General features: G+C 45.3%; 1 pseudogene; it reads left to right on the top strand.

The window, feature by feature from the left end:
- The first annotated feature begins 11,732 nt into the window (after positions 1 to 11,732).
- LOC104543912 overlaps positions 11,733 to 12,256 on the top strand; it is a 4,069-nt pseudogene continuing 3,545 nt past the window's right edge.

The raw sequence follows: 12,256 nt of genomic DNA on the forward strand, positions 1-12,256 counted from the left end.
TCAGACCTGTTGTACGTAGTAGAAGGGGATGAAGTCGCTGTTGTATGTGAAAAGAATCTTTTGGGGAAAACTGTGTGGGTCTCTTCTGCTTTGGGCAGGGGCAAACCCATTGGTGGGGTTGTCTCTGTTCAAGGCCCAGGACATACTTGGTGGGTAATGCAGGAAAATGGTGAAGTTCATTGTGTACCACAAAGAAATTTAGCATTGGCTGAAAGAGTTTGATTTTACGTTATGTAACATGTACTGTAGAATAGTGATAAGTTGTTCTTAAGTTTCTTCTATCCAGATAGTAATGTGGCATCCAAGAGTTCCAGGATAAACCCACAACGTGTACTCATGGACTCTGATGTACTCTATACAATCTCCTCCATCCTGATAGACTACCAAGGTGAACAAAGACATCCAACCTGGACCTCACAGATTGCTGAATAGAGGCAGTCCTTAACTTGGTGAAGTGGACTTGACTGTGGCAGGAAATGGTATGGAACCAGGGGTGGAATGTTATGGTTTAATGGTTAACAGAGTGACGGAAGGACAGGTAGTGGCTGTAGGACCCTGAGGGGTCTGAGATCAATACTGTTCCCTCCCCTTTCTGGCCACAGTCTATAAAAAACCGAGGATGCCCGAGGTTTTCGCGGGCTTTTCCTGGCTTCCTGGGCTGCTTCCTGTCGCATCTCGGGACTGCTGGGGCTACCTCCATGCAAGACAACCACAGGACTCCGAGACGACTCTATAAGAGTTATAAATCGAAGACTTCTATTTTATCAGAAGCTGTACTTTCATAGTCCAAAATCCTTAGTCATCCTACATAAGCATTTCTATTAGTTAAATATACGTGTCCATATTGTCTAAGCTAATACATGATTGGTTGCTATCTTACACACGCATTACCGCCCACATCCTTTTCCGCTTCGTTTAGTTCCGGGTTGTTCTCTTGCCGCATTGCCGTACTTCCTCATTCTTTTATCGCTGATGTCATTTTAAGGTGGTCATTCTAAATTACACAATTCTATATAATCATATCCATTTTCATTTATAAAGCCTCCAACACCTCCACATGCTCGGCAGCATCCACCACCATCTGGTCCCGACACCACTGCAGTCCCTGGTGACGAGTCACAGCCGTCTCACGAGGCACTGCTTGGACACTTCCACTTGGGACTACTGGGACTGGGTTTTGTATATAGTTAAATATCCTTTGTCCCTTATTAATTCCCTTTCCCTTTCCCCTGTTGTTTTTCATTGAACTTGTTGCAGTCTTAACTTCCAACCTTGTGTGAAGCAATATTTTCTCTATTCCTTTTTTTTTTTCAATCCTCCCCCTGGGAGGGTAGGGGACAATAGAGATAAAATCCTGCTCTCTGACCCTTAAACGGAGACAATTACTTGGAGCCCAGATCCTTTACCAAGCCATAATTACCACCCAGTTCATTAGCACAGCGTGATTTGAACGTAATTTGGGGATTTAAGGGAGTTTTAACACGAAGCTGCTGGCCAAGGCAGTGCCACTCGCCCAATAAAGAAGCAATTAACGGCTAACGAAGGGGTTTTGCGCAATAATTAAACCCTGTAATAATAATTGAAGGAATGTCCCTGCACCCACCTCGCTCCGTTTTGCTCGGAGCCACCACAGGAATGGAGACTGGGATCACCAGCGGCACCACCGCCGTGTCCCCAAACGCTGTTGCGGGGTTCCCACCTCCGGGTGTTTCCGGTGATGGTTTGGGAGCATCGGTGTCAACCGCGTCGCACACCTTTACACACAAACATGGGGTCAATCCATGGGGACACCAAACTGTCCCGCGAGTCGCTGTTCCCAAATTCCTGTACCCAAATTCCCGTTAAACACCAAAACTTGAGCCCAAAATCCTAGTAAATACCAAGACTTGAACCTGAATTCATGTTAAACACGAAGAGTTGGTGAAGCCATTCACGTCACGCCTCAGCGGGTCTGGTTTGGGTAGAAAATCAGCGCACGCCGTCAGTCCTTCCCTTGGTTTCCCGCTGCCGGGGGTGCTGGGAGTGGGAAGCAGCCAGGAATCCTGTGTGGGGCCGTGGTGCAGGTGGCGGCGCCGGTGCAACGAGCGCTGGTCGTAGTAAAGCTTCTTGCAGCCCCGCTCTGGGCAGGGGTTTGGTTTTCTGGTATGTCAACAAGTGCCCATTCCTGCGAGGATGGAGAAAACATCGTGATCAGCGCTCCTAACCCAAAAAAATGAGGGATTTCGCACCCAAGCTATCGCAGCGCTCACGCTCCTTTGGTTTAACATGGTTTTACCCAAGGCAGAGACTGCAGAGGGTGTAAAGCGAAGCCTGGGTACAAATTTCTCCTGTTTTAGAGCAGAAAATGGTAAAATCAGAAAAAAACAGGCAGAACCGTTGCTAAAACAACAGTAAAAGTGAAGGGTGTCACTTCATAACAGCACATACTGGGGCAGAAGGGGTTTATTTGCAACCGCTCTGGTCTGGCGCAGAGCAAAGTGGTGTTTTACCAAAAACCAGACCCACAATAATCTGGTGGGATTTCCAGAACTTTTAGGAATTGGTAATAAAAGTTTTGCTGCATGGGAAGGGCAGGATTCCCACTGGCAGTGCTAAGCAATCCTGTTGCCAAAAATCAGAAGTTTCCAGTGCAAAAACCTTCAACACCAACACAATTTCCCCCAAGCCACTCAGACAGGGGAAAAAAGAGTAACTGTGGCTCAGTGTTAGCGATTTTTTAGTGATTTCTCCGCAGCTGGACATAAATCCATGCTTTTGAGCAAATTAGAGACATTTTGATACTTCCAAGCTCATTTTTAAATAATTCCAAGCTCTCCTTTATCTGTGAAAGATAAAACCATAACATAAAAACACAGGAGGTTCCACTTAAATTTGAGAAGAAACTTCTTCTCAGTGAGAGTGACAGAGCACTGGAACAGGCTGCCCAGAGAGGTTGGGGAGTCTCCTTCTCTGGAGACATTCAAAACCCGCCTGGACGCCTTCCTGTGCAACCTCATCTAGGTGTTCCTGCTCCGGCAGGGGGATTGGACTAGATGATCTTTTGAGGTCCCTTCCAATCCCTAATGTTCTGTGATTCTGTGATAAAAAAACCCCTTGCCAGCCTTAAAACACAACAGAGGCCACCGAGCACCGCAATTTCTGGCGCTGGGAGGTGAAGAAACTGATCCTATTGGGGTGGGAAAAGGCGTTTTTGGGGCAGGAGGCGGTGTACAAGTGGTCCTGGTGCTTGAAGGCCTTGCTGCAGAGGCCGCAGACGTGCGGGCGCCGCTGGCTGTGGCTCTGGCAGTGCTTGCTGAGGACGCTGGTGCTGCCTAACACCTTCCCACAGCAGCCACAGCCCAGCCCCAGAGAGCCCAGGGGAGTCCTAGGTCTGCTTCCTCCTCCTCCTTCCTCCTCCTCTGGTCCCAGCTGCCCGGGCAGGCAGCCCTGGCTCTGAGGGAAAAAGCCAAAAATTCAGGTTACTCTCATAAATAAAAATGGCTTTTTTGATAACGCTCAGTTGCAAAGACTGAGTATCAGCACAAAAGCCCCACAAATACTCCCAGTCTCCTACGTTGTGCAGCTCTAGAGCTGCTTTGTTTCTCCACAACACCCATGTCCCGCCCGCACATCCTTTTGGACCTTGTTGTAACCAATTTTACCGTTTTCCCCCTCTTTCTTGGGCAAAGAGGGAGGGAAGGAGACAGCTTTGTTCGAGGCATTTTGGAGCAGATTCAAAGGTCCCCAGCCCCGGGTACAGAACGTGCCTTTTCGAGCTGTAATTAATTGGCGAATGAGTAAAAACGTGGCCCTGGCTGTGAGCAGAAAGTCTCATTTTCTCCTTCGAGTGCCGCAAGTTATGCATTTCCACTCATTTTTTTCCCAAGCCACTCAAACAGGGTGTGCGTTTCCTCACATCAGCAATTAAGTTCTCCGCTCCCTCCAGACGAGCGTTTTACTCAAAGCACCCACTTCCCCACAGCAAACTCAGAAAAAGCCCATTCTGCTTAATCCGTTTCACACAGAACCGCAAGCGCAGAAGGAATTAAACCCAATTTCTCTTCCCTGCTCCAGGGAAAGGTGGTAATAGAGATTTTTGCAATGCGTTTGGCAAATCTATCATTGTAATGCCTTCACGTTTTCTGTTTCCAGCTGGAGAGCAGGTTGCAAGGACTCCTAACAAAAAAAACCACTCAAATATATTCTCGTCTATTTCCTATTAGGAAAATAGGACAGAATTGGAATTCCTGTGCAAGAGAAGTGGTGTAATTTTTCACATCTCTTACAGCCTTATCCATTTCAAGGGCATTTTAGAGCAGAAACATTTCCAAAGGGTTCAAACGAGAACCTAAAACTGATTAAAAGAAACCCAAGCACCCCTTTAGCCAGTTTTTTACCCCAAAGATTGGCCATCTTCAAACTAACGCAGCATGAGGCGGCTGGGACACTCACCATGCTGTGAGAGACGTGGGCCAGTCTCGTCGAGGAGCCGCATGGAGCCGCAGTTGGCGGGCAGGTACAGGGAGAGCATGTTGAGGTCAGCCTCCAGCCCATTGTTGGCCACCTCAACCATCGGGAACTACAAATTGTGGCCCAGAACCTCGCTACAGAACAGCCCTTGGGTTTTGGGTAAGCCCAGGAGATGCATCTTGAAGCGAAGGGCACTGTCGTCGACAAAGGGGTACTGCTCCATGCCCGCTGACGACTTTACAGCCAGTTAGTGGTGGTCACAGAGCCAAACTGGAGGGCATGAGGAGCCTCCTAAAAAAGGAAAAGTTAAGTACGATTTGATATTGCCAAATCCAAACCAGTACCACAACCTGTATCGACCATACCTTACTGGAGAAGAAAAGTATCCCTATCCCTGCTCCAAATGCAAGGCCTGCCCTCTGAAAAAGAGACCCTGCAGGCAGGCTGGGGGGGAACTGGGAAGATGGGGGGATCTTTTTATAAAAGCTGCACCAACAAAGAGATTTTCTCTTAATCTGGGATAGGCTGAGGGACTGCAGGAAGAGGTGGGAAGGAAGGAAAGGGGGGAGTAGAAGTAAGGGAGGTTTCCCTGAGGGAAATGGTTCTCCTGGCCTTGCAGGAGGCTGCAGAGGGCCAGGGTTGGGGGTAAAGGGGCTCTCCTTGAGGGTGAGGAGGCTCCAGGCCTTGCAGGAGGCTGTAAAGTGTTTGGGGATGGGCGTCTGGGGAGCTCCCGATGCTCCTAGCATTGCAGGAGGCCACAGAGGCCCAGGGCTGGGGGCTCTCCCTGAGGGTGAGGGGGCTCCAGGCCTTGCAGAAGGCTGCAAAGGGTTTGGAGATGGGGGTCTGGGGTCTCTCACTGCTCTCAGCATTGCAGGAGGCTGCAAAGGGCTTGGAAATGGGGGTCTGGGTGTTGCCCGTAGAACAAAGAACACAAACTAACAGAATGTCAGTTTATGCGGTGCTTTATTCAGGGCCCGGGGACCTGAGGACTATCGTCCATTTTTGCTTCAGCTTTTATACCTTGTTACAGCTTGGTCTACGTGCAGAGATACACATTTCTTAGTTATAAACGGTTACATTCATCATAGAGATAATAGTTTCTTTGGCTATAAATCTTACATGCTCAGCTTTCTTAAGACTATGAGTTTGTTTATCCGACTTAACTCCCACCACCACGATCCCTTTAGTATGTTATATTTTAGCTCTACCACTAGCAACAAATCACTAACAACAATCTGCTATGTCCTTGTGTTCTACATGCTCTGTTGAATCCTTCAAACATTGTTTCTATCTTATCTATGCTCTATTCCTAGCACAAAGTTTCCCAGGGCAGGTTTCCCAATCAAGGCCTGCCCTAAAATCAAGCCTTAACATAACTACTTCTATCGTTATAACTCTATTTATCCACATACACTATTCTTAAAATATTTGATTTATTTAATTCAAGTGTAACATGGGGAGCTCCCGATGCTCCCAGCATTGCAAGAGGCCGCATAGGCCCAGGGCCAGGGCCTCTCTCTGAGGGAGGTGCATGAGGAGGACAGTGGCGGGGGCTGCCTCACAGGCCGGGGTCTCTCCTCGAGGGGGGCGTAGCCGTCTGTGTGGGGCTGCCTGGAGCCCTGAGGTCATGAAGGAGAAATGGGGGAGCGGCGGGGGGTGTGGGGGAGACTGAGGAGTGACTTTACTAATGTTTATAAATTTGTAAAGGGTGAGTGTCAGGAAGAAGGAGCCAGGCTCTTCTCTGTGATGTCAAATGATAGGACAAGGGGCAATGGGTGCAAGCTGGAGCATAGGAGGTGAACCTGAACATAAAGAAAAACTTTTTTACTGTGAGGGTGACAAAGCACTGGAACAGGCTGCCCAGAGAGGTTGTGGAGTCTCCTCTGGAGACATTCAAGACCCGCCTGGACGCGTTCTTCTGTGACCTAATCTAGGTGATCCTGCTCTAGCAGGGGGTTGGACTAGATGGTCTTTCAAGGTTCCTTCCAACTGCTAACATTCTGTGATTCGTGAACAATATGGTTTTTTCTTGCGTTCTTTCTTTACAAGCCCTAGTACTTATTTCCCTCCTTTTAAACTTTTCTACATCAGCCTTTTAGTCATTGGACAAGCTTTGCTTTCTGTCTTCACAGAATGAATAGCATTTCCTTGTGAGGAAACTTTGCCTCACCATTATGAAATGCCTTTGCTAGCACAATTCATTCTTAATGACAACCTGAAACAAGAGGCTACAGAGAGAGACAGCTGAGCTTTGTAGTAGGCTAAAAGTCTAATAATTGTTGGCCTCTACTTTCAGTCATTTCTCAAGAAACATTGTGCTGTGATAGCTTAGATGCCTGCACTGGAAGAAGCCAGTCTAGTCACTGTCTGGCTGAGTTTCAATGGGGAAAAAACAAATTATTTCAGAGTGGACCTTAACAAGTATCTTAATTGTTTCATGCTTATCTGAAAATCTTATGAAAACAACGCAGACAAGTAGAGTTTTTCTATTTTGATAAGGCACCAAGTCCAAGTGGACTCTGTGCCATAGATTTTTTTATTACTATCTGATTGAGTGGTTTCTCTTCTTGTTTTATGACCTCCAGTTCTTCAAGATCGAAGACGAACTGTCAAGATGGGATTAGTGCAAGTGTGGCTGAATGCTAGAGCTAACACCCATACCCATCCTACTCCTTTTCTCAAAGGTACAACAAAACACAGGGTTATTCTTTTTTTCTAGTCACCAGCAATAAAGAAATATGTTTCTGGCAGAAGCAGTCACTCATTTTTATATCTGTAGAACAGGGAGACAACATAATATATAGCACCATACACACGTCCCCCTGCTGAAGAGCAGCCCTGGCTAGCTTCCATACAAATCAATGTGAACATTATGCTGATGGGGTAGCCCTTTTCAGAGATTATCCCAATCTAGAAATAAAAGGAGAGCTGAGTGAGCAGCTTACAAACTGCACCCCAGTGTGGGTAAGGGGTAACTTGTATCACAAATATGAACTGGAAATCGAGTCTCTCCATTTCTCTGCTTTCTCCACAGAAGAGAAGGGAGTAATACTAAATGAACAAAACAAGAGGTCTGTTGTCATGGCACCTTGGCTCTTCCATCCATTTAGTGGGTACATAGAGCCAAGGTTCCATGTCATTATTGTCATCAGCTGATGACATCTGCCTGGCCCTGTATTTTGGCAACCCACAGAACCCAGATTTCTGTGGGTTCTTGGAGAGGAAGTACCTACTTTCACTCATGTCTTTTCATTGGTGTGTAAGCCAGACATGGCAGCTTGGCCATGTTAGAAGCTCTCTAACAATGCAAGAAAACACCTAATGGAATAGCAGTCTTACTTGTTCTCCTAGGTGTCAACAGAAATTTTGATGGCAAGATAATGAAACTAGGTAACTTACCAACCTACAGATCACAAGTGAATTTTAAAACTCTGAGTTTTCATTAAAACTAGTAGTACTTCCTTGACTCTAGGGCATGAGCTAAGACAACTGGAGAAGGCCATGGAGCTGCTAATAGCTGCCACTTACTGAAAATGAGAGAGCAACAAATCCACAAGGCAAGTTGAGGTAGCGCCAGACAGCTGCAAGAGATCACTTCATGAATAATGTAATTTCATCCCTCTGCACACAGTGTTAAAATGCTTTGAATTGTCACTGCACAGATGGGACCAAGATCCTCTGTGGTTGGTTTACTGTTCTCTGGAGAGACAGAGCTCCATTAGAGAGGGAAGTAAGCCTAATAAAAAAAGAATTGATGGCTATTAAAAGAAAATACATTTTTTCCCCTTTCCTTATATTGTAATTTCCCAACTGACACGTTAGGTAGCAAAAAAAATTAGGGTAATGAAGAAACATTTACCAGAAATGTGCTGCAGTATTTCTAAGGACACCAGCAGGTCCTGATGAAGAATTAATTTTTAATGTATTCATTCAATTTTACAGCTAATATTGACAGCCATTAGCAACATAAATAACAGTAGATTCTCTTTTGTGGACCAATCTCTTGTCAATGTTAACTTTAAAGAGAGTAGGACAAAATATTTTCAATAGAAAGAGGAAATGCATATATTTCATATTCAACTATAAATACATATATTTATATGTGTGTTTATATTTTTATGATGTGTGTGCACATCAACCCATGCACACACAGTGTTATTTTCAGGGAATGGTCTTGCACTGCCAGAGAAAATCATACTAGATATCTTAACACCTTTTTGCCCTCTCTGACCTCTGATTTTATTTTGGATTTAAAAGGCATATCTTCCTATTGATCATCTCTTGAGCTACAGGACTGTGACATGTCTTGTACAGCACAGATTAAAATGCTAAGCAAGTTTGTTGAAACAAAATTATGACAGCTTTTTAGAAAATAAGTATGGGAGATAGTCCTGTCAATATATCAAGCCTTATCAGTATAAGTACAACAACACTGAGTTGTTAAATTAGAAAATCAACTGGTGAATATTACGTTATTTGCTAATGTCAAGAAAGCAATCTAGATTTGTTCCACTGTTAAATCGTGGATATTTTTACTTCCAGTTAACTGAAGTCCACTATAAACAAAGAGGGTAAATATGACAACACAGCAGCACGCAGTGATCTGTCTTTTAATATGGGTTCTACTTGAAATCAAGGTCATCCACCTTGATTACTGAGTCATAGAATCATAGCAATGATTACTGCCCCTTATTAGCATGGTAAGTGGTGGAAGATTTTATCCCAAAGATTCGAGGATGTTTTGGCACAAGATGGAAGGGAGAAGGGCAAAAGCTGTTACCCATGTGGCATAAGAGGTTTCTGTTGTTTGACTCTGATGGGTACAGACAGGTGTTTTGAGGTCCTCGTGAAGGTGTGCTTAGGGACTCTGAGGTCTTTTTCAGTCCATTTTGTTGTATCTTGTTTCATATAGAAAGTGGAGAAAGCCAGCAGAGACATTTGTGCAACCATCATTCACTCAGCTAACCCAGACTGTGTTTGATGGAGATCCTAAATTTAGTAAGCCTCCTTTGGGTTCCAAAAGAAAAAGTTTAAAGCGTACCTACAAGCAGATGAAAGGGTAATGATTCTGCATGTCACAGTCTCTCCAGTTGCCTGCTGGGTGCCACTTCAAAACCAGCATTTTCCTGTTGTCTGAGAACATGCTTGGTGGAAATCCACAGTGCAAAGCAGGTGCATAATGTGTCACTGGGCTGTCTGACAAGAGACTGTAAATTTTCCTCCAGAGTGGGTACACTCTCCTGGATTCAAATCTGTCTAAACTTCTGTAAATGTGCATTTAAGCATTTCATGAGATCATATTTACTTGATGGACCACGAGATCACAAGCTGTCTGAATCTAGCCTTTGACTACGCATGTAGAGATTAACTAAATGTAGACCTTTTTCACATGGATCTTTGCTTAGGGAAAAAGTAACTATCATTAATGATGGCTAAACCACAGGAAGAGTCCTTTCTAACAAACTTTTTTGCAATTTTCTGAATTCTTCAATTCAAAATAGAGACTTATATTCTCACTATAGTAGCAGCAATGCGGATTTGGAGCAGTTCAGCTCCCTGCCAGGCTAGCAACACCAGGACCTGAATTTGCTTCACGTTTTCTGTCACGACAGGAAGTACATGAAATAGCCTGTAGTGCAGACATCTTTTAGAACAGGCCGATAAATTCAACCCAAATCTCCAGTCCTTCTTATGGCCCCTGTTTTGTACATCCACCAAAGGTGTTAGTTTAGTCTGTTATGGAAGACTATGGTCCCAGAGCCAAATTCCAGATGTAAGCACATTCTGTTCAAGTTCTCCCTTTCTCCTCATCTCCTATACAAGATCCATTCATATGACAGCTGTTTCCAGGATCTAGTTAGCATCTCATTAATTCTTTCTTATGGCTCTGTGGCAGATGCACCCACCCTACTGAAGACCTGAGAAAAACCCAACAAAGACAGTGCTAAAGTTTCAGGCCCTGGTGGCACCAGGACTGCCTCCCCCCTCACAGCTCATGTCTGGTCCATACAGTAGGGGTCAAAGGCGGGAAAGTTGGGGTCCTCAGCCAGTAGGGGGTGACACAACCATGTATTGACCACAGATCAGATTCATCCAGGGTATAAATGGGGCCCTGCCGGAGGACTCATTTGAGTCGGTCCTCCTCGGAGCAGCGGGTCTGCAGTCGGGGACTCTCCCCTTGAGTTGGGACGCCACTTAAGGTAACTTCTTGAGATTGAGAGCCCTCCCTTTTTGGTGAGTGAGTGAGTGAGTGAGGGCACATTTTGGATCGTTTGGCCAAAAACTTACGAATTCTTAACTTAGCTGTGTCTGGCAATATTCCCAACCAGCATATTGAACCTGTATTTGTTGAATGTCAGTGGGATGTTGTTTTGGTGAATGAAGTTTTGTCTGCTTCATTTCAGTTGCAGATTAAAGCTTGTTTGAGTTCATTAATTGTGTGTGTGTAGCCATTTTGGTGTGATTCCATGACAGGCTCTTAAGCATTTTGAGGGGTGATTTGCTGGTGTGATTAAGTGGTATCTCCTAGCATTACTTCCTGCTTTATTCCTAGAGAAAGCACAACACAAAATGTTTGGCTTCAGTTGAGAAAAATTCTGTGAGTTGAAATAAAATACATTTACACAAACCCCATGGGAAGCTGCCAGCTCTCATGGTTTTTTGTTGTCAGTAAACTCCACAGAAGCAAAAGCATGTAGCTCATTCTCTTAAATGTAATGGGAGAAAGACATTTCTGTGGGGGACCTCAGCGAGACTGAGGCCCTTGGACAGAGTGACTTTGACCTTGAGAAGATTCCAGTCTACCCTTGAGAGAATAAACAGGAACAGTAAGAAGAGCCGCAAGGTAAACAAGTTTGTCGAAAGTGCTGACAGCAGACTGGAATTTTAGGAAAGTGTTGATAGCAAACTGAGGTGTACGTCTTCCTTTGGTGGAAGTGCCGAGTTGTGATGAACTGTGAAAATACTGTCTAATAAAAAAGAAACATACTAACTTTGAACCAATGACAAGAAGACACATCTGGGGTAAGAGAGTATAAATAGATGAGGAAGAGAAACAGTAAAGGCTTTTTGTGCTACGTCAACACTTGTTGTCTTGTCGCTTTGTGCGTCCTGACCACGACAAATGGTGACCCCGACGTGATACGACAGGATAATCCACAGACTGTGGAGGGCTGCAGGGCGACATGCAGCGGGGACAGAGCCTGGTGAAGCTGAGAGCAGTGGGGAGAGCTGCCTGGTCCGGACCTGAATTCTGACACCTGATAAGGTGAGCCACCGGGAACATGGATGCAACACTGACAAAAGAGGAGACTAGTGTGCTGAACGTATGGAAAGTGATATTGAAAAAGCGGGGACTGAAAATGGAGGAATTAATGTTACAAAGAATGTTGATATGGGGTAAAAATAATGAAGTGCTAGCATCCACTGAAACTGTGTTCAGCGTGAGTATACAGGAGAAAAATTAATAGACTGTGCTACAGACGGGGCCAAAGACGCTGTAGCACTTCTAGCGACGTGGTGTCTGCTTTATGAGATGCTGAAAGACTTTAAAGTGCAGCGAGACCAGGCAGAGGGCACTGCCTCTGCTTCTAATACGGCACAAAGTTTTGCACCCCTCGTGTCGCTCCCTTCAAAGGAACAGACTCAGGAGAGTGAACAAATTATGGACTCTAAGGGAACAACGGGGAAAGTAATGATAGAAGGAGAAAAAATTGTAAATTCTGGAGTACGCAGAAGGAAGGAGGGGCAGAGCGAGCGGCGGCCGGACCGGGGTGCTGCGGGCAGGCGCCACCCTAATGGCGCGCGG

The sequence above is a fragment of the Mesitornis unicolor genome, unplaced genomic scaffold, assembly GCF_000695765.1.
Source record: "Mesitornis unicolor isolate BGI_N332 unplaced genomic scaffold, ASM69576v1 scaffold3197, whole genome shotgun sequence".
Classification (NCBI taxonomy): Eukaryota; Metazoa; Chordata; class Aves; order Mesitornithiformes; family Mesitornithidae; genus Mesitornis; species Mesitornis unicolor.